A 22,487-nucleotide genomic window follows, 5' to 3' on the forward strand; every position below is an offset into this window, starting at 1 on the left:
TTCATAGGAGAGACACGGAGGTAAACATGATCTCCGATCTCGAAAGCCAAATCACGGTGCTTACTATCATAGTAGCTCTTCTGACGGGATTGGGCTGCTTTGAGGTTATCACGAATGACTTTGCACATTTCTTCTGCTTCTGTGATTAAGTCATTACCCAAAAGCTGGCGTTCACCGGTTTCAGACCAGTTGAGAGGGGTACGGCACTTCCTGCCATACAGAATTTCAAAAGGGGCCTTGCCCGAACTTGCTTGGAAACTGTTGTTGTAGGAGAATTCAGCATAAGGAAGACAATCCTCCCACTTCATGCCGAAGGAGATTACACAAGCCCTGAGCATATCTTCAAGAATCTGGTTGACACGCTCAACTTGACCGCTAGTTTGAGGATGGAAAGCTGTGCTGAAGCGGATGTTCGTGCCCATGGCCTTCTGAAAAGAATCCCAAAACTTCGAGGTAAAGATGCTGCCACGGTCTGAAGAGATCACTTGTGGAATACCATGCAGAGAGACAATACGAGAGGTATAGAGTTCCGCCAATTGAGCTACAGTGATCGACTCTTTGATAGGCAGAAAGTGAGCCACTTTGGTTAGTTTGTCGATGACAACGAATATAGCATCATTGCCATGCTTGGACTTTGGAAACCCAGTCACGAAGTCCATTTCAATGTGGTCAAACTTCCATTCTGGAATGGCAAGAGGTTGGAGGAGACCTGCTGGCCTTTGGTGTTCTGCCTTCACTCTCCTGCAGACATCACATTCATTCACAAATTGAGCGATCTCGCGCTTCATTCGAGTCCACCAATAAGCTTGCTTGAGGTCCTGATACATCTTAGAGCTCCCCGGGTGGATGGAGAGGAGAGAATTGTGAGCCTCGTTCATGATCACTTTACGAAGTTCACCTTTGGGTACAACAATACGATCCTCGAAGAAGAGAGTGTCCTTGTCATCAAGGCGGTAGCACTTGTACTTGGACTAACTCTTGGCAATCCCAATCTTCACCTTTTTCACCATAGCATCAAGAAGCTGGGCTTGGCGAATCTGGTCTTCTAAGGTAGGAGAGACTAGAAGGTTGGCGAGGAAACCTTGAGGAACAACTTGCAGATTAAGTTTGCGGAAAGCTTCACAAAGCTCGGGTTGACAAGGCTTGAGAATCAGACTGTTGTAGTAAGCTTTCCTGCTCAAAGCGTCAGCAATCACATTGGCCTTGCCTGGAGTATACTCAATACTCGGATTATACTCTTGAATCATTTCGACCCATCGAGTTTGCCTGAGGTTGAGATTAGGCTGGGTGAAGATGTACTTGAGACTCTTGTGATCAGTGAAAATGTCCACTTTTCTTCCCAATAGAAGATGTCTCCAAGTCAAAAGAGCATGCACAACTGCCGCCAACTCGAGATCATGAGTCGGGTAGTTCTTCTCATTAGGCTTCAACTGGCGAGAGGTATAAGCAACAACTTTCTTCTCTTGCATCAGTACTGCGCCAAGACCTTGGAGAGAGGCATCACAAAAGACCTCGTATGGCTTGGATTCATCAGGCGGAGTGAGAACTGGAGCAGTGATCAATTTCTCTTTCAAAGTGTTGAAAGCAATGTCACACTCCGGAGACCAAACGTACTTGACGTGCTTCTAGAGAAGATTAGAGAGAGGCTTCGCGATTTTAGAAAAGTTTTCAACGAATCTTCGGCAATAGCTTGCGAGACCGAGAAAACTGCGGAGTTGCTTCACGTTCTGAGGAGGTTCCCAATTCACAAATGCAGACACCTTCTCAGGATTCACGGCAATGCCCTTGGCAGAGATGATATGACCAAGATAAAGAACCTCATCGAGCCAAAATTCACACTTGGAGAACTTGGCGTAGAACTGATGTTCTCTAAGCTTATCAAGAACCAAACGCAAGTGCTTGGCATGATCTTCCTTGTTCTTGGAGAAAACCAGAATGTCGTCGAGATAGACCAAAACGAAGTCATTGGTGTAGGCATTGAAGATGAAGTTCATCATGCGAGAGAACGTCGGAGGAGCGTTGACGAGACCAAAAGACATGACAGTGTATTCATATGAACCAAAGCTTGTCCTGAAAGCCGTCTTGGGAATATCTTGCTCACGGATTCGAATCTGATGATAACCCATACGGAGATCAAGCTTGGAGAATACTTGAGTACCTTTGAGTTGTTCAAACAGCTCATTGATGTTGGGAAGTGGGTATTTGTTCTTGATGGTCTTCTTGTTCAATGGACGGTAATCAACACAAAGTCGGTCCGTTCCATCTTTCTTCTTCACAAAAAGAACACCACAACCCACGGAGAAGAACTAGGCCGGATAAGACCCATTTTCTCTTGAATATCGAGTTGCTTCTTCAGCTCCTTCAACTCTTCAGGTCTGAGCTTGTAAGGACGTTTGCACAGAGGTTCCGTGCCAGGCTCAAGATCAATAACGAATTCAACTGGCCGGTGTGGAGGCATTCCTGGAAGCTCTTCTGGAAAGACGTCTTGATATTCGCAAACGACTGGAATTTGAGAGATGGCATCCAATTCACCCCTTTCATTGAGAGAAAACAGACGGATGGTATCATCACGAGCGGCAAAGACAATTACATCCTCAGACGAATGAGTCAATTGAATCTGCCTTGCTGCACAATCAAGATGTGCCTTGTGCTTAGAAAGCCAATCCATCCCGAGAATAAGATCAATATCCGAGTCACCAAGAACCGTTGGGGAAGCTAGAAACTTGTAGTCACCCAAAGTGATAGTAACATCCGGAACGATGGAGTTAGCCTGCATGCGCTTACCGGGAGAGACAACTGCTAAAGGACTAGGCAAAACTTGCGAAACCAAATCATGCCTATTTGTAAACGGTCTCGAGATGAGGCAATGCGATGCACCAGTGTCAAAAAGAACTTTTGCAGGTATATCATTAACAGGAAGGTTACCCATGATCACATCTGACGAGTCGTCTGCCTGACCTGCATTCATCAAATTGACCTTGGCATGCTTGGGGTTATGCTTGACCACTACTGTACTTGACGATCTGACAGGAGGAGGAGGAGGAAGACGCCTCTAGTTGAAACACTTGTTGGCATAGTGACCCTTCTGTTGGCACTTGTTGCACGTGACCTCTGAAAGCGGACGGTGATACGGAGCACTCGATCTTGGAGCTTGAGACGAAGTCTTGTTCTGAAATCCAGGGTTGGGTGGGTGGGAAGAACCACTGCCACCTTTGCTCTTCTGCTGATACGGCTGACGGAACGGAGGAGGAGGAAGCCAATACTTCTGCTTCTTGGCCACTTGAGTAGAGGAAGAAGGAGTAGCATCTCTGACTCGCTTCTTGGAAGCATCACACCTCAACTGAGCAGCCTCTTGTTTCAGTGCCATGTTGTAGAACTCATCGTACCTCAAGGGCTCAAAGAGAACAAGAGCTAGCTGAATTTCTTCTCTGAGACCACCCCTGAACTGATATATCATGCTCTTCTCATCAGGGACGTCCTGCTTGGCAAAGCGGGTGAGCTTCTGAAACAACTTGTTGTAGTCATAGACAGATAAAGAGCCTTGCTTCAGATTGCGGAATTCCTCACGCTTGCTTTCAACCACGCTCTGGGGAATATGATGAGCTCGGAAATCTCGACGGAAATCATCCCAAGTGATAACACGTCCACCTCTGGAGTCCTTGTACTGCTGGAACCATTCTGCAGCTTGATCTTTGAGTTGGAAGGAAGCGAACTTAACAAAGTCCTCAGGCCTGACGTTACTGCACTCGAAATGCTTGCACAGATCCACTAGCCAATCGTCAGCATCGGTTGCCTCAACACAATTGCTGAAAGACTTTGGCCCGTTAGCAAGGAACTGGTTGAGTGTAGCAAAGTGATTCTGATTGCTGCCTTGATTCCCTTGGTTGCCTTGATTGCGCTCTTGGAGAATTTGCATGATCAACTGTGTGTTTGCATTGGTTGCGGCCATCACAGCTTGCCATGCCTCTGGAGGAGGTGGAGGTGGTGGCGGATCAGGTTTCGGAGTCGTGCGCGTTGGAGGAGCCATCCTGAAGAGGTTGACCAGCATTAGCACATTGATAGACAATCATTGAAGCTGAATCCAACGGAATGAAAATTGCAACATATAGTCTTCACATCCGAACAAAATGAACGAATTCATTCCTCTTGAAATGGTCACATATCCATAAATTGAGAAGCCACGTAGAATTAAGTTAGAGAAATAAATGAACAAGGTACGGATCAAGAACGAATAATCGGTAAGAAATCCCAGTCTCAATGGAAGAAGAACTAGAGCTACTAGAATTCCCACCTATGAAACTCCCGAACCTTTCCGGTTATGCAATCAGGTGTTGGGGATACAGGGGAAGCATAATATCTCACCCAAACTAGCAAATCCTACATCCAGCTGTATCCATCCTTCAACACATAACCAAGAAACCTTTGGAAACCATCTACCTCAACCTTCGAAAAGCATCCGTTATACAAGTTATGGCGATACTCCCGAACTCCCGCCCCAGTACTGGGTGGCGTCGAGATTATCTCACCAACGAACTGCATAAAAGAGATTTTCGATGTCGGCATACTAAACTCAGGTATTCCAGAATTGCAACGATAAAATTATGATGACAACAACTCAGAGCTCAACTCCCCGGGACACTTCCACTAAACCCCTGACAGGAGACACCAAGACAATGTTCTCATCATAAAACCATCGGAACGATTCCAAGATACCTGCGTGATCCTAAATTTTCTTTTTTGTGAAATTTGAGAAGAGAAGAGTCAAAACTCTACGTCAAGATGCCTTACCAGAGCGATGAGGAGACTGGGAAGTAAAAAGAATTCCTAATCTCTCCGATATATAATTCCTAAATGACTCAAAACATTTTTCTAGACACAACTCGGCCGCTAAAAACGATCAAGCAATGGGGCTCCTAAGGTCGGGGAAGGCTCTGATTACCAACTTGCAACACCCTCGATGCGACTATATCTCCCACGTGTCGAGGCACGACTTAGAGGCATAATCGCATTGAAGGCATATGTCGCAAGTTAGGCAATCTTCACAACATCCCATGTAATATAAATAATAAAGGGGAGATAACATAGTTGGCTTACACTCGCCACGTCAATCAAGTACATAAATAACATTACATCATCCAAACACTCATGGCCCGACTACGACACCAAAATAAAAGATAACCCAACATGCGACACGGTCCCAATCACCCCCAACTGGGCACCACTACTGATCATCGGGAAAGGAAACATAGTAACGTTGAGAGTCTTCGTCGAACTCCCACTTGAGATCATACGCATCTCCTGGAGTGGAATCATCAGGCCCTGCATCTGGTGTAATAGTAATCTGTGAGCCACAGGGACTCAGCAATCTCGCACCCTCGCGATCAAGACTATTTAAGCTTATAGGTATGGCAAGGTAAATACAAGTGGAGCTGCAGCAAGCGACTAGCATATATGGTGGCTAACTTATTCGCAAAAGAGAGCGAGAAGAGGAGGCAAAGCACGAGCGAGAAACTAGAGAACAGCCTGCGCAAACATTACTCCAACACCGTGTCCACCTCCCGGACTCCGCCGAGAAGAGGCCATCACGGTAACACACTCGGTTGATTCATTTTAATTAAGTTAAGGTTCAAGTTATCTACAACCGGACATTAACAAATTCCCATCTGCCCATAACCGCGGGCATGGCTTTCGAAAGTTCAATCCCTGCAATCTAGCATAGCAAAAGAGCGAGCAATCTAGCATAGCAAAGATAGTAGTGATTTCGAGGGTATGATCATCTTGCCTGCACAGTTGTCAGAGTTGACTGGATCCTCAAAAGCAAACTCAACGGGCTCCTCATTAGCGAACTCGTCTCCCGGCTCTACCCAAACAAGACAAACAAGCAACAAGGATACAATCAACCACGTGCAAGACCAAGCAATATGATGCAATGATGATATGCTATGCGGAATGCGATGCGGGATGCAAAATGCAAGATATGACAGGAAATGCATGAACCTGGTCTCAACTTGGAAAACCAAGTATGCCACTGGAAAGATGAGATGAAATCTCTTGAAAACGATATAAAGAACGCCGGAATCGGAGTTACGGTTTGGAAATGGCAAGCGATTCAAAAATGACACCGGTCTGCGATTTACAACAAGTAGGCATCTAAATGCAATGAGATGAACATGCTACAGCAACCAAACATGACAACAAAATACATGGAAGGGATGCATACAAGATGCTTAACAAAAGTCTAGCACTGAGCTACGGCCAATTCATCCATTAACAGGTTCAAACAAGCATGTCAAAAATGCATATGACAAACAGATCTCAGACTTAGTGAAATCAACACTTGTCTGGAATTTCAGATCAGGTAGCACTCTTCGGAGCCACAAAACTACATGCTACAGGACCCGAACATGGCAAAGTAAAGCATGGCATGGAGCTACTCAAAGAGCTTAACAAAAGTCCCTTAGTGACCTTGAGCCAAAAAGGACCAGAAAATACAATTGCAAGCATGTGAACATAGCAAAAACACAATCAGTTTTCATACTTAGTGAAAACTGGAGCAAGCTGAAATATAGCTCAAGTAGGCATGTTTACGAGCTCGATGCACTCACTACGGTGCAAGTCATGGCAAGAAAAGCATACAACCATGAAGAAGGCACAAAATTCAATCTAGACATGTCAAGAACAATAGCATAGCATGCACCGATCAACTACAACATCATCGGCAAAATTGCAAACAAGTTGACAATCTGCCCAGATTCGCAAAGTAGCAAAAGTAGAGCTCGATTGACTCAAGCTAGGGTGCTCCATAATTGCAAACAAAGACATGGATGGATAGAGCACTACAAGAGTAACAAAACATCCTTACTGATCATCCTCAAAAGAGGCACGGATCACTAGGAAACAACATGAACATATGGCATCATGAGATAAACAGCTCCAGGACTTAGTGAAATTACTAAGTCCCTGAAAACAGAATTAGCAAGTGCACCACTTTGCAAACTTGCACAAGTCACCACACACATCACAAAAATACATGGGTTGCACCTTTGGAAAGATGAAAAAACCCTTAACAAAACATATGTAGAGCATCAGGGCATATCATGCACACATTAATCATGGCAAAAATGACAAAAACCTAAATGGAGCAGCAGATCTGACAATTAACTCAAGTAGCCCTCTTCTAACAGCATTTCGGGCATCAAGATGAACTCAAATGAAAATGATGCAATGGAATGTAATGATGTACTCTCTGAGATGAACATTTTGATATGTTATATGCATGAATCGGAACTATGGGTGCAAAGATACGGAGCTACGAACAGAGGCACTTGGATCTGCAATTTCGGGACTTAGTGAAAAAAACACCTCCGAGATCTAGGGTTTGCACGGATTACGAGGACGGCCGGATCTTCGCCGGAACAGTGCTCGGGGCCGCCGGAGAGGTCGAGGTGGCCGGAGCTCGCCGGACGGCGAGGGGCGAGGCGGGGCCGAGGCGGCGGAGCGGCGCGGGGAGGCGCGGCGAGTCGGCGGGGCTGGCGAGGCGGCTCGGCGCGGGCGGAGGCGGCGGGCGGCGGAGCTGCGGCGCGCAGCGCCGGCGGGTGGCGGCGTGCGGTGGAGAGGCGGCGGCGGATCGTCGCCGGGTGGCGGCGGGCGAGGGAGGAGAGGGAGGCGCGGGGCGGCGCGATGAATGGGCCCGCGGGGGCCGGCTACGAGCTTCCCGGGCCCGGGCGGTGCGGGGATCTGGGGACCGGGCGCAGGCGAATGAAGCGATGCCACGTGGCGGCGGCGGGACAGGTCAGACACGTCCGGCGGCGAGAGGTGGAAGACGACTAGGGATTTGCCCGAAAATTTCGGGGAGTGGTCTTTAAATAGAGGTGGAGGGGGCTAGGAGAGTCCAAACGAGGTGCGGTTTTCGGCCACGCGATCGTGATCGAACGCTCTAGATGATGGAGCAGGCTTAGGTGGGTTTTGGGCCAAATTAGAGGGGTGTTGGGCTGCAACACACACGAGGCCTTTTCGGTCCCTCGGTTAACCGTTGGAGTATCAAACGAAGTCCAAATGGTACGGAACTTGACAGGCGGTCTACCGGTAGTAAACCAAGGCCGCTTGGCAAGTCTCGGTCCAATCCGGAAATGTTTAATTCCCACACACGAAATAAAGCTAGAAATGACCACCGGAGGAGAACGAAGCGCTGGAATGCAAAACGGACAACGGGGAAAATGCTCGAATGCATGAGATGAACACGTATGCAAATGCAATGCACATGATGACATGATATGAGATGCATGACAACGATCACAACACCCGGAGACAAAGACCCGAACCCAAGAAAATAAATTAACTTAACGCCGGAAATGGCAAGAGTTGGAGTACAAATTGGGAAAGTTATATCCGGGGTGTTACAGTATTGTAGACATAGAAATTTGTGAAATATATATGGATCTGAATGTTGCAGACCCGTAGACTAAATTTCTCTCACAAGCAAAACATGATCACTCTTTGGGTATTAATCACATAGCAATGTGAACTAGATTATTGACTCTAGTAAACCCTTTGGGTAGTAGTCACATGAAGATGTGAACTAATCACATAAAGATGTAAACTATTGGTGTGAAATCACATGACGATGTGAACTAGATTATTGACTCTAGTGCAAGTGGGAGACTAAAGAAAATATGCCCTAGAGGCAATAATGAAGTTGTAATTTATATTTCCTTATATCATGATAAATGTTTATTATTCATGCTAGAATTGTATTAACCGGAAACTTAGTACATGTGTGAATACATAGACAAACTGAGTGTCACTAGTATGCCTCTGCTTGACTAGCTCGTTAATCAAAGATGGTTAAGTTTCCTAGCCATGGACAAAGAAGTTGTCATTTGATTAACGGGATCACATCATTAGAGAATGATGTGATTGACTTGACCCATCCGTTAGCTTAGCACGATGATCATTTAGTTTGTTGCTATTGCTTTCTTCATAACTTATACATGTTCCTATGACTATGAGATTATGCAACTCCCGAATACCGGAGGAACACTTAGTGTGCTATCGAACGTCACAACGTAACTGGGTGACTATAAAGATGCTCTACAGGTGTCTATGATGGTGTTTGTTGAGTTGGCATAGATCGAGATTAGGATTTGTCACTCTGTGTATCAGAGAGGTATCTCTGGGCCCTCTTAGTAATGCACATCACTATAAGCCTTGCAAGCAATGTGACTAATGAGTTAGTTACGGCGTGTTGCATTATGGAACGAGTAAAGAGACTTGCCGGTAATGAGATTGAACTAGGTATTGAGATACCGACGATCGAATCTCAGGCAAGTAACATACCGATGACAAAGGGAACAACGTATGTTGTTATGCGGTTTGACCGATAAAGATCTTCATGGAATATGTAGGAGCAAATAGGAGCATCCTGGTTCTGCTATTGGTTATTGACCGGATATGAGTCTCGGTCATGTCTACATAGTTCTCGAACCCGTAGGGTCCGCACGCTTAACGTTCGATGACGATCAGTATTATGAGTTTATGTGTTTTGATGTACTGAAGGTTGTTCGGAGTCCCGGATGAGATCACGGACATGACGAGGAGTCTCGAAATGGTCGAGACATAAAGATTGATATATTGGAAGGTTATATTCGGACACCTGAAAGGTTTCGAGGTTCATCGGATAAATAACGGAGTACCGGGGAGTTACCGGAACCTCCCGGGGGGTCAATGGGCCTTAGTGGAAATAGAGGGCAGCAAGGGAGCTGTGGGGCGCCCCCCCCCCCCTAGGCCCAAACCGAATTGTTTTATGGCTTGGGGGCCGGCCCCCTCTTTCCTTCTCCCCTCCTCCTCTTTCCTTCCCCTCCTAGTTGGACTAGGAAAGGGGGACCTACTCCTAGTAGGAGTAGGATTCCCCCCTTGGGGTGCACCCTACAAGGCCGCCGGCCCTGCTCCTTCATATACGGGGGCAGGGGCACCCTAGAACACACAAGTTAACATTGTTTAGCCGTGTGCGGTGCCCCCCTCCACCATAATCCACCTTGTTCATATCATTGCAGTTCTTAGGCGAAGCCCTGCACCGATAGCTTCATCATCACAGTCATCACGCCGTCGTGCTGACGGAGCTCTCCCTCGACACTCAGCTGGATCAAGAGTTCATGGGATGTCACCGAGACGAACATGTGCTGATCACGGAGGTGTTGTACTTTCGGTCCTAGGATCGGTCCGATCGTGAAGACGTACTGAGGGAGTCCTGGATTAGGGGGTCTCCGGACAGCCGGACTATATCCTTTGGCCGGACTGTTGGAGTATGAAGATACAAGATTGAAGACTTCGTCCCGTGTCTGGATGGGACTCTACTTGGCGTGGAAGGCAAGCTAGGCAATATGGATATGTATATCTCCTCCCTTGTAACCGACTCTGTGTAACCCTAGCTGTTGGGGATATTACTACTGGATGTAAACCGGCCAGGAGTAGCCGGGTTAACTCCTTAAAGATTAGAAGCCCATGAAGGTACAATAATAATGATGCTTTACAAAGGCCCAAGGCCCAAAGGCGGGTTAAAGCCTGTAGATGTAAACCGACCTGGTCGTGTAACTTGTGTTGTAAGATAGGAAGGATAGAGACCGAACCGGACACGTTTATGATCCAGCTTCGGGACTCTGTAACCCGGCGGGCGTCAACCTATGTATATAAAGGGACGACCCGACAGCGGTTTAGAGGGGGACAACAACTCGAGAGCCAGAAAAAGCAGATTCGCTCCCTGGCCTTCGAAACCCTAGCAATACCAATCACAACTAGACGTAGGCTTTTACCTTCCTTGAAGGGGCCCAACTAGTATAAAACTCCCCGTGTCCCCTTGTCCGGTTTAACCCCCTTAAGCTAACCCGTAGCGATGGCTCCACGACTAAGTCCTTTCACAAGGACATCTGCCGTGACAAACCCACGACAGTTGGCGCCCACCGCGGGGCTATCGCACGATGGTTTCGAGTTCTTAAAGGGCAGCTTTGATGGACTCAAGGGATACGCTATGGACCGGATGACGAAGAGTCGTCGCGGAAAGCTCTACATCGACAAAGCAGGATGGGGTCCCGAGGCCGATTCAATCGAATATCGGTACCGGGTCCCCTTTGGTGGGATTCACGTCTTCATCGGCAAGATCGGCGAGCCGGCCCCAGAGCCGGACAGCTGCACTGACATCATCGAAACGGCTCAGCGTGCAAGTTCTTCACCGGTTCAGCCCGTGAAGAGACATGTTTTCGTAGGTGTCGTCCATGGAGCGAGACACGAGGACGGGCCAGCGTTCGTTGGAGAGACCGTGGTTTGTTCTGATGACGAGTCTTCTGGAGAGACCGAATCGCTTTATCAGTTGCAGGACGGCCGGATTGATGGAGGACCCGAGGGCAACAGTATTCCGGATTCCCCCGATCTGCCAAACCGGGCCGCCATCTTCATGGTCGGCACACAATCGGCGCCTCATTCATCAGCCCCCGCAGCAATACTCTCCGGTTCGACAACGGCCACGCCGGCAGGGGCAGGAAGTTCTGTGCCGCCTCCAGCCCAAGTCTTGTCTGATTTGTTCGACGCTTTGGCAACATTGATAACCGCAGAGGTGGATGCAGCAGCCAGGGATCAGCACAATGCAGAGATTGCAAAGGTGAAAGATCAGATAGCTCAGGCTAAAGCGGACCTGGCAACGGAGAATGCTAGGATGGCAACAGAACGGGCTGAATTGGAAGCACATGCCTACCGGATTAGGCTGGATCAGAATGCTTCCGAGGAAGTCATGAGAAAAAGGTACCGATCGCGTCTCCCATCGGTGTATGAGCCGCAAAATCTCTTCAACACACCGGGAGAAGGAGCTGGTAACCAACCCACACTAAACCGGGCGGAGGCACCAGGAACAGGAGAGCCGGTTCAGCCGCGCACGATGGACCCGCCTCGCCAGAACAACGTTGTACCGCAGTATGTGCCAACACCTCCCGGGCATTATTCCAACCCGTTGGACAATATTGTGGCCGCCGCTTCACGCCTGGCAGCCCTCCCAACCGACAGCGAATCACCAGTTGTGGTTGAAGCACGTCGGGCCAGAGATCTCCTTCAAATAGCGCTAAATCAACAGCAGGCATATTCACACAGTCGTGAGAGGATTCATTCCGCTCCCCGTCCAAGCCGGAGCTATAGCAGACACATTGAGGATGAACCGGCTATGTCAAGTAGTGCACGTCGCCGAAATTCACCGCGAGGAAACAACCAGGCAGGGGAGGTGCTAATGCGCGGGGTGTTGTGGACCATGGCCGCGCACGTCGGGAGGCCGAGTTAGCAGCTCGACACGGAGCACGACAACATACTCCGGTTCACCCTACCGCTTCAGTAGAGCCGGGTGTGGTATTCAGTTCCTTAGGGGTGCCGTGTCTCACCCCCGCTTTGCGTAACGTGAGACTGCCCAAGGACTTCAAGGGACCTCGTAAGGTACCAAATTACACCACTGATTTACAACCAGAGGCATGGGTGGAAAGCTATGAGATGGCAATGGAGATGTTGGATGTGGATGAGGCAGTGTGTGTGCTAAATATTTCACCATGATGTTGGAAGGAACAACTCGTACTTGGTTGAAGAGCTTACCGACCAACTCTATCGGATCATGGGCTGAATTGAAGCACCGATTTATCCAGAACTTCAAAGATACTTGTAAGCAGCCGATGTCAATCGTGGATCTGGCCGCTTGTGTCCAAGAGGAAGGGGAGTCCACGACCCATTGGGTCAAACGGGTCTCAGCGATTTTGCATTCATCAGATCGTTTCAATGCAGACACCGTAGTGTTAACATTAGAGGGCAATTGCCGTTTCCTACCGCTCAAACAGAAGTTAGGAAGGCTCAAACGTCACTGCAATGATATGTCAACGCGCATGGCCGCTTTGGTGAAATACGCCGATTCAGATAATACCAAGGACCCGGATTCAGAGGAGGACAAACCGGGGAAAGGTAAGAAGAACGGCAACGCCAAGGGTCAGCAGCATAATCCGGCAGGCCATGGGACAGCGGTAAGCGCAAAGCCGACAACAGCTTGGACTTTGTTGCTAACACCAATGCCTAGGAGAATGGCCAGCGCCGTAAGGGCAAGCAGCCCCAGAGGGGTGGAGTTTCAGGCCCCAATTTGGCGCGCCTGTTAAATCAGCCCTGTCCAAAGCATGGATCAAAGGAGAAGCCAGCATCGCATCTTTGGAAGGACTGTTATATCATGCGAGATTTCAAGAATTCCAATATGTTCTAGTATGATAACGGCCCGCCCGGCGGTTCAGGAGGAGGTTTCCATGGGCTGGGTTACGGAGGTGGTAGTTCCGGTTTAGGGTTTCAAGGCAACCAAACTGGACACATCAATCAAGGGCACCAAGGCAACCAGGGAGGTTACAACCATCAGGGGAATCAGCAGCAGCAGCAGTCAGGTTACCAGAGCAATCCCAAGCAGCTAAATAGTGGGCAATATCATGTCTTCACTACTAGTTTGTGTAAGTGATACGTCTCCAACGTATCTATAATTTTTGATTGCTCCATGCTATATTATCTACTGTTTTGGACTATATTGGGCTTTATTTTTCACTTTTATATTATTTTTGGGACTAACCTATTAACCGGAGGCCCAACCCAGAATTGCTATTTTTTTTGCCTATTTCAGTGTTTCGGAGAAACAGAATATCAAACGGAGTCCAAACGGAATAAAATCTTCGGGAACATGATTTTCTCACCAAACGTGATCCAGGAGACTTGGACCCTACTGCAAGGGATCAAAGAGGAGGTCATGAGAGTGGGGGCGCCCCCCCTAGGGTGCGCCCCCCTGCCTCGTGGGCCCCTCGGAGCTCCACCGACGTACTCCTTCCTCCTATATATACCTACGTACCCCCAAACGATCAGAAGAGGAGCCAAAAACCTAATTCCACCGCCGCAACTTTCTGTATCCACGAGATCCCATCTTGGGGCCTGTTCTGGAGCTCCGCCGGAAGAGGGCCGTCATCACGGAGGGCTTCTACATCATCCTAGCCCCTCCGATGAAGTGTGAGTAGTTTACCTCAGACCTTCGGGTCCATAGTTAGTAGCTAGATGGCTTCTTCTCTCTCTCTTTGAATCTCAATACAAAGTTCTCCCCCTCTCTTGTGGAGATCTATTTGATGTAATCTTCTTTTTGCGGTATGTTTGTTGATATCGATAAATTGTGGGTTTATGATCAAGTCTATCTATGAATAATATTTGAATCTTCTCTAAATTCTTTTATGTATGATTGGTTATCTTTGCAAGTCTGTTCGAATTATCCGTTTGGTTTGGCCAACTAGATTGGTAGTTCTTGCCATGGGAGAAGTGCTTAGCTTTGGGTTCGATCTTGCGGTGTCCTTTCCCAGTGACAGAAGGGGCAGCAAGGCACGTATTGCATCGTTGCCATCGAGGATAACAAGATGGGGTTTATTTCATATTGCATGAATTTATCTCTCTACATCATGTCATCTTGCTTAAGGCGTTACTCTGTTTTTAACTTAATACTCTGGATGCATGTTGGATAGCGGTCGATGAGTGGAGTAATAGTAGTAGTTGCAGAATCGTTTCGGTCTACTTGTCACGGACGTGATGCCTATATACATGATCATGCCTAGATATTCTCATAGCTATGCTCAGTTCTGTCAAGTGCTCAATAGTAATTTGTTCACCTACCGTAGAATACTTATGCTCTTGAGAGAAGCCACTAGTGAAACCTATGGCCCCCGGGTCTATTCTCATCATATCAATCTCCATCACTTTAATCTTGCTTTGCTTTTTACTTTGCTTTTACTTTTTACTTTGCATCTTTATACCAAAAATACCAAAAATATTATATCTATCAGATCTCACTCTCGTAAGTGACCGTGAAGGGATTGACAACCCCTAATCGCGTTGGTTGTGAGTAGCTATCGTTTTTTGCAGGTACGAGGGACTTGAGCGTGGCCTCCTACTGGATTGATACCTTGGTTCTCAAAAACTGAGGGAAATACTTACGCTACTCTGCTGCATCATCCCTTCCTCTTCGGGGAAAACCAACGCAAGCTCAAGACGTAGCAAGAAGGATTTCTGGCGCCATTGCCGGGGAGTCTATGCAAAAAGTCAAAATACCAAGTACCCATCACAATCCCTATCTCTCGCATTACATTATTTGCCATTTGCCTCTCGTTTTCCTCTCCCCCCAATTCACCATTGCCGTTTTATTTTCCCTCTCTCTCTCTCCATCCTCCCTCTCTATTTGCCTCTTTTGTTTGCTCGCGTGCTAGTTTGTTTGCTTGTCGTCATTACTAGTCTCATATCTTCTCCGTTGTCTCCCGAGAGTGAAGTTCTAAATTTTAAACAAAGGGAGGGAGAAAATCTAAAAGATGCTTGGTATAGGATCTGCAATGCTCAAAATAGATCTACCAGGAAGCAATCTACCTTAGTTCTTCTCCGCAATTTTTATGTAGGTATTAATCCTTGGAATAGATATATCCTCGATACCATTACCGGAGGGAACTTTTTGGTAGCCATACTTTTGATTCTTATAATGCTATGTTAGATTTATTTGGCTCACCACCTCTTTTGGTTAATGGAACCATGTTAACTTTGGAGCATGTTATGCAAAGACTTGAAATTATTGAAAATAAAGTTGCTACTATTGAAGTAATTGAAAATCTAGATAAAAAGATCCACAATCAAATTACTCAATATGGATCTAAGGTAGGAATGACTTTGAAAAATCTTAAGGAAAAGGAACCCGTAGTTAATGAGAAGATAAACCTAGATTCTACTAGAATTGATAAACTTGAGGGTATCATTACAAACTTGGGAACCGCTTTTTCTTCCGTAAAGAATACCCCAAGTCCTCCTACTAAAATTTCCAAGCTTATGTATGTTCCTAAAAATAAGGGTGAATCATCTAGTAAGGAAACTGCGGATCTTAAATCTATAAGTATTCATCCCAATCTTTTTGCTATCATTAAGGAACCATTTATTACAAATGAATTTTTTGATCTTGTGCCTAAAAGTTTGATAATTAATAAAAAGAAATAAATTCCTAAAGATGGTAGATGCCTAATTGAAGAATTGCCTACCAAAGATGGCAATACCTAGATCTATCTCGCTTTTATGCCTAGCTAGGGGCGTTAAACGATAGCACTTGTTGGGAGGCAACCCAATTTTATTTTTATTCCTTGCTTTTTGCTCCTGTTTAGTAATAAATAAATTTTCTAGCCTCTGTTTAGGTTGTGTTTTTTTTGTTTAATTAGTGTTTGTGCCAAGTAGAACCGTTGGGAAGACTTGGGGAAAGTCTTGTTGAACTTGCTGTAAAAAACAGAAATTTAGCGCTCACGAGAACTGCTGTCATTTTTATTTGAAGAGTGATATTTAGTTAATTATTTTTGAATATGATTAATAGATAAATTCCTCACTTCCAGCAATTTATTTTAGAATTTTTGGGGTTCCAGATCTTGCGCAAGCTACAGATTACAACAAACTGTTCTGTTTTTGACAGATTCTATTTTTCGTGTGTTGTTTGCTTATTTTGATGAATCTATGGCTAGTAAAATAGTTTATAATCCATATAGAAGTTGGAATACAGTAGGTTTAACACCAATATAAATAAATAATGAGTTCATTACAGTATATTGAAGTGGTCTTTTGTTTTCTTTCGCTAACGGAGCTCACGAGTTTCCTATTTTGAGTTTTGTGTTGTGAAGTTTTCAAGTTTTGGGTGAATTCTTGTGATGGATTATGGAACAAGGAGTGGCAAGAGCCTAATCTTGGGGATGCCCATGGCACCCCCAAGATAATCCAAGGACACCAAAAAGTCAAATCTTGGGGATGCCCCGGAAGGCATCCCCTCTTTTCGTCCACTTCCATCGGTAATTTACTTGGAGCTATATTTTTATTCACCAACATGATATGTGTTTTGCTTGGAGCGTCTTGTATTATTTGTGTCTTTGTTTGTTAGTATGCCACAGTCATCCTTGCTGTACACACCTTTTGAGAGAGCCATACATGAATTAAAATTTGATAGAATACTCTATATGCTTCACTTATATCTTTTGAGCTAAGTAGTTTTGCTCTATGTGCTTCACTTATATCTTTTGAGCGTTATAATTTTGCTCTATGTGCTTCACTTAGATCTTTTAGAGCACGGTGGTGGATTTGTTTTAAAGAAACTATCGATCTCTCATGCTTCACTTAAATTATTTTGAGAATCTCTTAATAGCATGGTAATTTGCTTAATAATAATATGCTTGGTATTCAAGATTTGTGAAACTTTCTTTTGAGTGTGTTGAATACTAAGAAAAGATTGAAGCATGATAATTGTTTTGAGATATGGAGGTGATAATATTAAAGTCATGCTAGTTGAGTAGTTGTGAATTTAAAGAATACTTGTGTTGAAGTTTGTGATTCCCGTAGCATGCACGTATGGTGAACCGTTATGTGATGAAGTCGGAGCATGATTTATTTATTGATTGTCTTCCTTATGAGTGGCGGTCGGGGACGAGCGATGGTCTTTTCCTACCAATCTATCCCCCTAGGAGCATGCGCTAATACTTTGCTTTGATAACTTATAGATTTTTGCAATAAGTATATGAGTTCTTTATGACTAATGTTGCGTCCATGGATTATATGCACTCTCACCCTTCCACCTTTGCTAGCCTCTCTAATACCGCGCACCTTTCGCCGGTATCATACACCCACCATATACCTTCCTCAAAACAGCCACCATACCTACCTATTATGGCATTTCCATAGCCATTCCGAGATATATTGCCATGCAACTTTCCACCGTTCCGTTTATTATGACACACTCCATCATTGTCATATTGCTAGCATGATCTTGTAGTTGACATCGTATTTGTGGCAAAGCCACCGATCATAATTCTTTCATACATGTCACTCTTGATTCATTGCATTTCCCGGTACACCGCCGGAGGCATTCATATAGAGTCATATTTTGTTATAAGTATCGAGTTGTAATTGTTGAGTTGTAAGAAAAATAAAAGTGTGATGATCATCATTATTAGAGCATTGTCCTAGTGAGGAAAGAATGATGGAGACTATGATTCCCCCACAAGTCGGGATAAGACTCCGAACGAAAAATAAATAAAAGAGGCCAAAGAAGCCCCCAAAAAAGAGAAAAGGCCCAAATAAAAAAAATAAAAAATGAGAGAAAAAGAGAGAAGGGACAATGTTACTATCCTTTTACCACACTTGTGCTTCAAAGTAGCACCATGATCTTCATAGTAGAGAGTCTCTCATGTTATCACTTTCATATACTAGTGGGAATCTTTCATTATAGAACTTTTGGCTTGTATATTCCAATGATGGGCTTCCTCAAAAATGCCCTGGGTCTTCATGAGCAAGCAAGTTGGATGCACACCGACTTAGTTTCTTTTTGAGCTTTCATATACTTATAGCTCTAGTGCATCCGTTGCATGGCAATCCCTACTCACTCACATTGATATATATTGATGGGCATCTCCATAGCCCATTGATACGCCTAGTTGATGTGAGACTATCTTCTCCTTTTTGTCTTCTCCACAACCACCATTCTATTCCACGCATAGTGCTATGTCCATGGCTCACGCTCATGTATTGTGTGAAGATTGAAAAAGTTTTGAAAAAGTGTATGAAACAATTGCTTGGCTTGTCATCGGGGTTGTGCATGATTTAAATATTTTGTGTGGTGAAGATAGAGCATAGCCAGACTATATGATTTTGTAGGGATAACTTTCTTTGGCCATGTTATTTTGAGAAGACATAATTGCTTTGTTAGTATGCTTGAAGTATTAATTTTTTATGTTAATATAAACTTTTGCCTTGAATCTGTCTAATATTAATATTCATATCACAATGAAGAAGATTTACATTGAAATTATGCCAAGTAGCACTCCGCATCAAAAATTCTCTTTTTATCATTTACCTACTCGAGGACGAGCAGGAATTAAGCTTGGGGATGCCTCATACGTCTCCAACGTATCTACAATTTTTGATTGCTCCATGCTATATTATCTACTATTTTGGACTATATTGGGCTTTATTTTCCACTTTTATATTATTTTCGGGACTAACCTATTAACCGGAGGCCCATCCCAGAATTGTTGTTTTTTTGCCTATTTCAGTGTTTCGGAGAAACAGAATATCAAACGGAGTCCAAACGGAATAAAATCTTCGGGAACGTGATTTTCTCACCGAACGTGATCCTGGAGACTTGGACGCTACTGCAAGGGATCAAAGAGGAGGTCACGAGGGTGGGGCCCCCCCCCCTAGGGCGCGCCCCCTGCCTCGTGGGCCCCTCGGAGCTCCACCGACGTACTCCTTCCTCCTATATATACTTACGTACCCCCAAATGATCAGAAGAGGAGCCAAAAACCTAATTCCACCACCGCAACTTTCTGTATCCACGAGATCCCGTCTTGGGGCCTATTCCAGAGCTTCGCCGGAAGAGGGCCGTCATCACGGAGGGCTTCTACATCATCCTAGCCCCTCCGATGAAGTGTGAGTAGTTTACCTCAGACCTTCGGGTCCATAGTTAGTAGCTAGATGGCTTCTTCTCTCTCTTTGAATCTCAATACAAAGTTCTCCCCCTCTCTTGTGGAGATCTATTCGATGTAATCTTCTTTTTGCGGTGTGTTTGTTGAGATCGATGAATTGTGGGTTTATGATCAAGTCTATCTATGAATAATATTTGAATCTTCTCTAAATTCTTTTATGTATGATTGGTTATCTTTGCAAGTCTCTTCGAATTATCCGTTTGGTTTGGCCAACTAGATTGGTAGTTCTTGCCATGGGAGAAGTGCTTAGCTTTGGGTTCGATCTTGCGGTGTCCTTTCCCAGTGACAAAAGGGGCAGCAAGGCACGTATTGCATCGTTGCCATCGAGGATAACAAGATGGGGTTTATTTCATATTGCATGAATTTATCTCTCTACATCATGTCATCTTGCTTAAGGCGTTACTCTGTTTTTAACTTAATACTCTGGATGCATGTTGGATAGCGGTCGATGAGTGGAGTAATAGTAGTAGTTGCAGAATCGTTTCGGTCTACTTGTCACGGACGTGATGCCTATATACATGATCATGCCTAGATATTCTCATAGCCATGCTCAGTTCTGTCAAGTGCTCAATAGTAATTTGTTCACCCACCGTAGAATACTTATGCTCTTGAGAGAAGCCACTAGTGAAACCTATGGCCCCCGGGTCTATTCTCATCATATCAATCTCCATCACTTTAATCTTGCTTTGCTTTTTACTTTGCTTTTACTTTTTACTTTGCATCTTTATACCAAAAATACCAAAAATATTATATCTATCAGATCTCACTCTCGTAAGTGACCGTGAAGGGATTGACAACCCCTAATCGCGTTGGTTGTGAGTAGCTATCGTTTTTTGCAGGTACGAGGGACTTGAGCGTGGCCTCCTACTGGATTGATACCTTGGTTCTCAAAAACTGAGGGAAATACTTACGCTACTCTGCTGCATCATCCCTTCCTCTTCGGGGAAAACCAACGCAAGCTCAAGACATAGCAGTAAGCGTGATCAGAAGCTTCACAAGAGGGCAGTAAACTCTATTGAACCGGCAGTGCCTCAGTATTTACGCTGGTCTGAGCAACCTATTTTGTGGTGTAGAGAGGATCACCCACCCCGGGTTGATAATCCGGGTCACTTGGCCCTGGTGGTAGCCCCTCAAGTTGGGGGATACAAGTTTACTAAAGTGCTCATGGATGGGGGAAGTAGTATCAACATTCTATATTATGATACATTCCGCCGTATGGGGTTGACAGATAAGAATCTTAAACCGTCAAATACGGTCTTTCATGGTGTGGTGCCTGGTAAGTCTGCATATTCTATTGGCAAGATAGCCTTAGAGGTAGCTTTTGGAGATGATTATGATTCAAGGTCAGGAACATTGATGTTTGAGGTGGTAAAGATCAAAATTCCGTACCACGCCTTGTTTGGGCGGCCGGCTTATGCTAAATTTATGGCGAGGCCATGTTATGTTTGTCTACAACTTAAAATGCCAAGTCATAAGGGGACTATCATAGTACATGGAAGCAGAAAGATTGCTTTGGAGTGTGAGGAAGGTGATGCGGCTTATAAGGAGCAAGTTGGTTTGTGCCACGGAAGAGTTGAAATTCTATAAGGAGCAAGTTGATCCGGCAGATATGACCTCTTTGAAAAAGCCGACTACGGAACATGATCCGGCATTAAAGTTCAAATCGGCTACAGATACTAAAATGATTGATTTTGTTCCTGGTGATTCATCCAAACAGTTCAGCATTAGTGCTAACCTGGATCCCAAATAGGAAAGCGCGCTCATCGAGTTCATCCATGAGAATCGGGACATCTTTGCATGGAAACCTTCTGACATGCCTGGTGTATCGATGGAACTCGCTGAGCACACACTAAACATTGATCCTATGTTTAAACCGGTCCGATAGTTTCTCCGCCGCTTCAATGAAGAAAGGCATAAGGCTATCGGTGAAGAGGTAGCTCGTTTGTTGGCCGCATGGTTTATTGTAGAGGTCTTTCATCCAAAGTGGTTGGCTAATCCGGTGCTGGTTCTTAAGAAAAACGGCAGTTGGCGTATGTGTGTGGATTACAGAGATTTAAACGAGGCTTGCCCTACAGACCCTTTTGCTCTCCCTCGCATTGATCAGATAATTGATGCTACGACAGGTTGTGACCGTTTGTGTTTTCTGGATGCTTATTCTGGTTATAATCAGATCAAAATGGCGGTTAAGGACCAGGAGAAGACAGCTTTCATAACTCCCTTTGGAGCCTTCTGCTATGTTTCCATGACCTTTAGGCTCAAGAGTGCCCAGGCAACTTATCAGCGCTGCATTCAGAATTGCCTTCATAAGCAAATTGGGCGCAATGTTCATGCATATGTGGATGATATTGTGATAAAATCCAGAAAGGAGGAAACACTGATAGATGATTTGAGAGAAACCTTTGACAACCTCCGGGTTTACAATATGATGCTCAATCCGGAGAAGTGTGTCTTTGGTGTTCCGGCAGGCAAGCTCTTGGGTTTTCTGGTGTCAAACAGAGGCATTGAGGCTAATCCGGAAAAAATTTCAGCAATTACATCTTTGGCTAAATCGGCGTGTATTAATGACGTTCAACGTCTGGTCGGCCGGATTACAGCTTTGAGTCGGTTTATCAGTCGCCTTGGAGAGAAGGCCATCCCTCTGTATCAGATGCTCAAGAAAACCGATAAATTTTTCTGGAGCGAGGCAGCTGATAAAGCGTTCGAGGATCTGAAGAGGCAGTTAGCTGAACCGCCCGTTCTTGCAGCACCGATCGATAAAGAGCCGTTATTGCTATATGTGGCTACTAATGCCCGGGTTGTTAGCGTAGCTATTGTGGTAGAGCGCAAGGAGCTTGGCAAGGAATATCCGGTTCAATGGCTGGTTTATTATATCAGTGAAGTGCTCATTGAGTCAAAGCAGAGGTATCCACATTGGCAGAA

The sequence above is a fragment of the Triticum urartu genome, chromosome 5A, assembly GCF_056163025.1.
Source record: "Triticum urartu cultivar PI428250 chromosome 5A, HENAU_Tu73, whole genome shotgun sequence".
Lineage (NCBI taxonomy): Eukaryota > Viridiplantae > Streptophyta > Magnoliopsida > Poales > Poaceae > Triticum > Triticum urartu.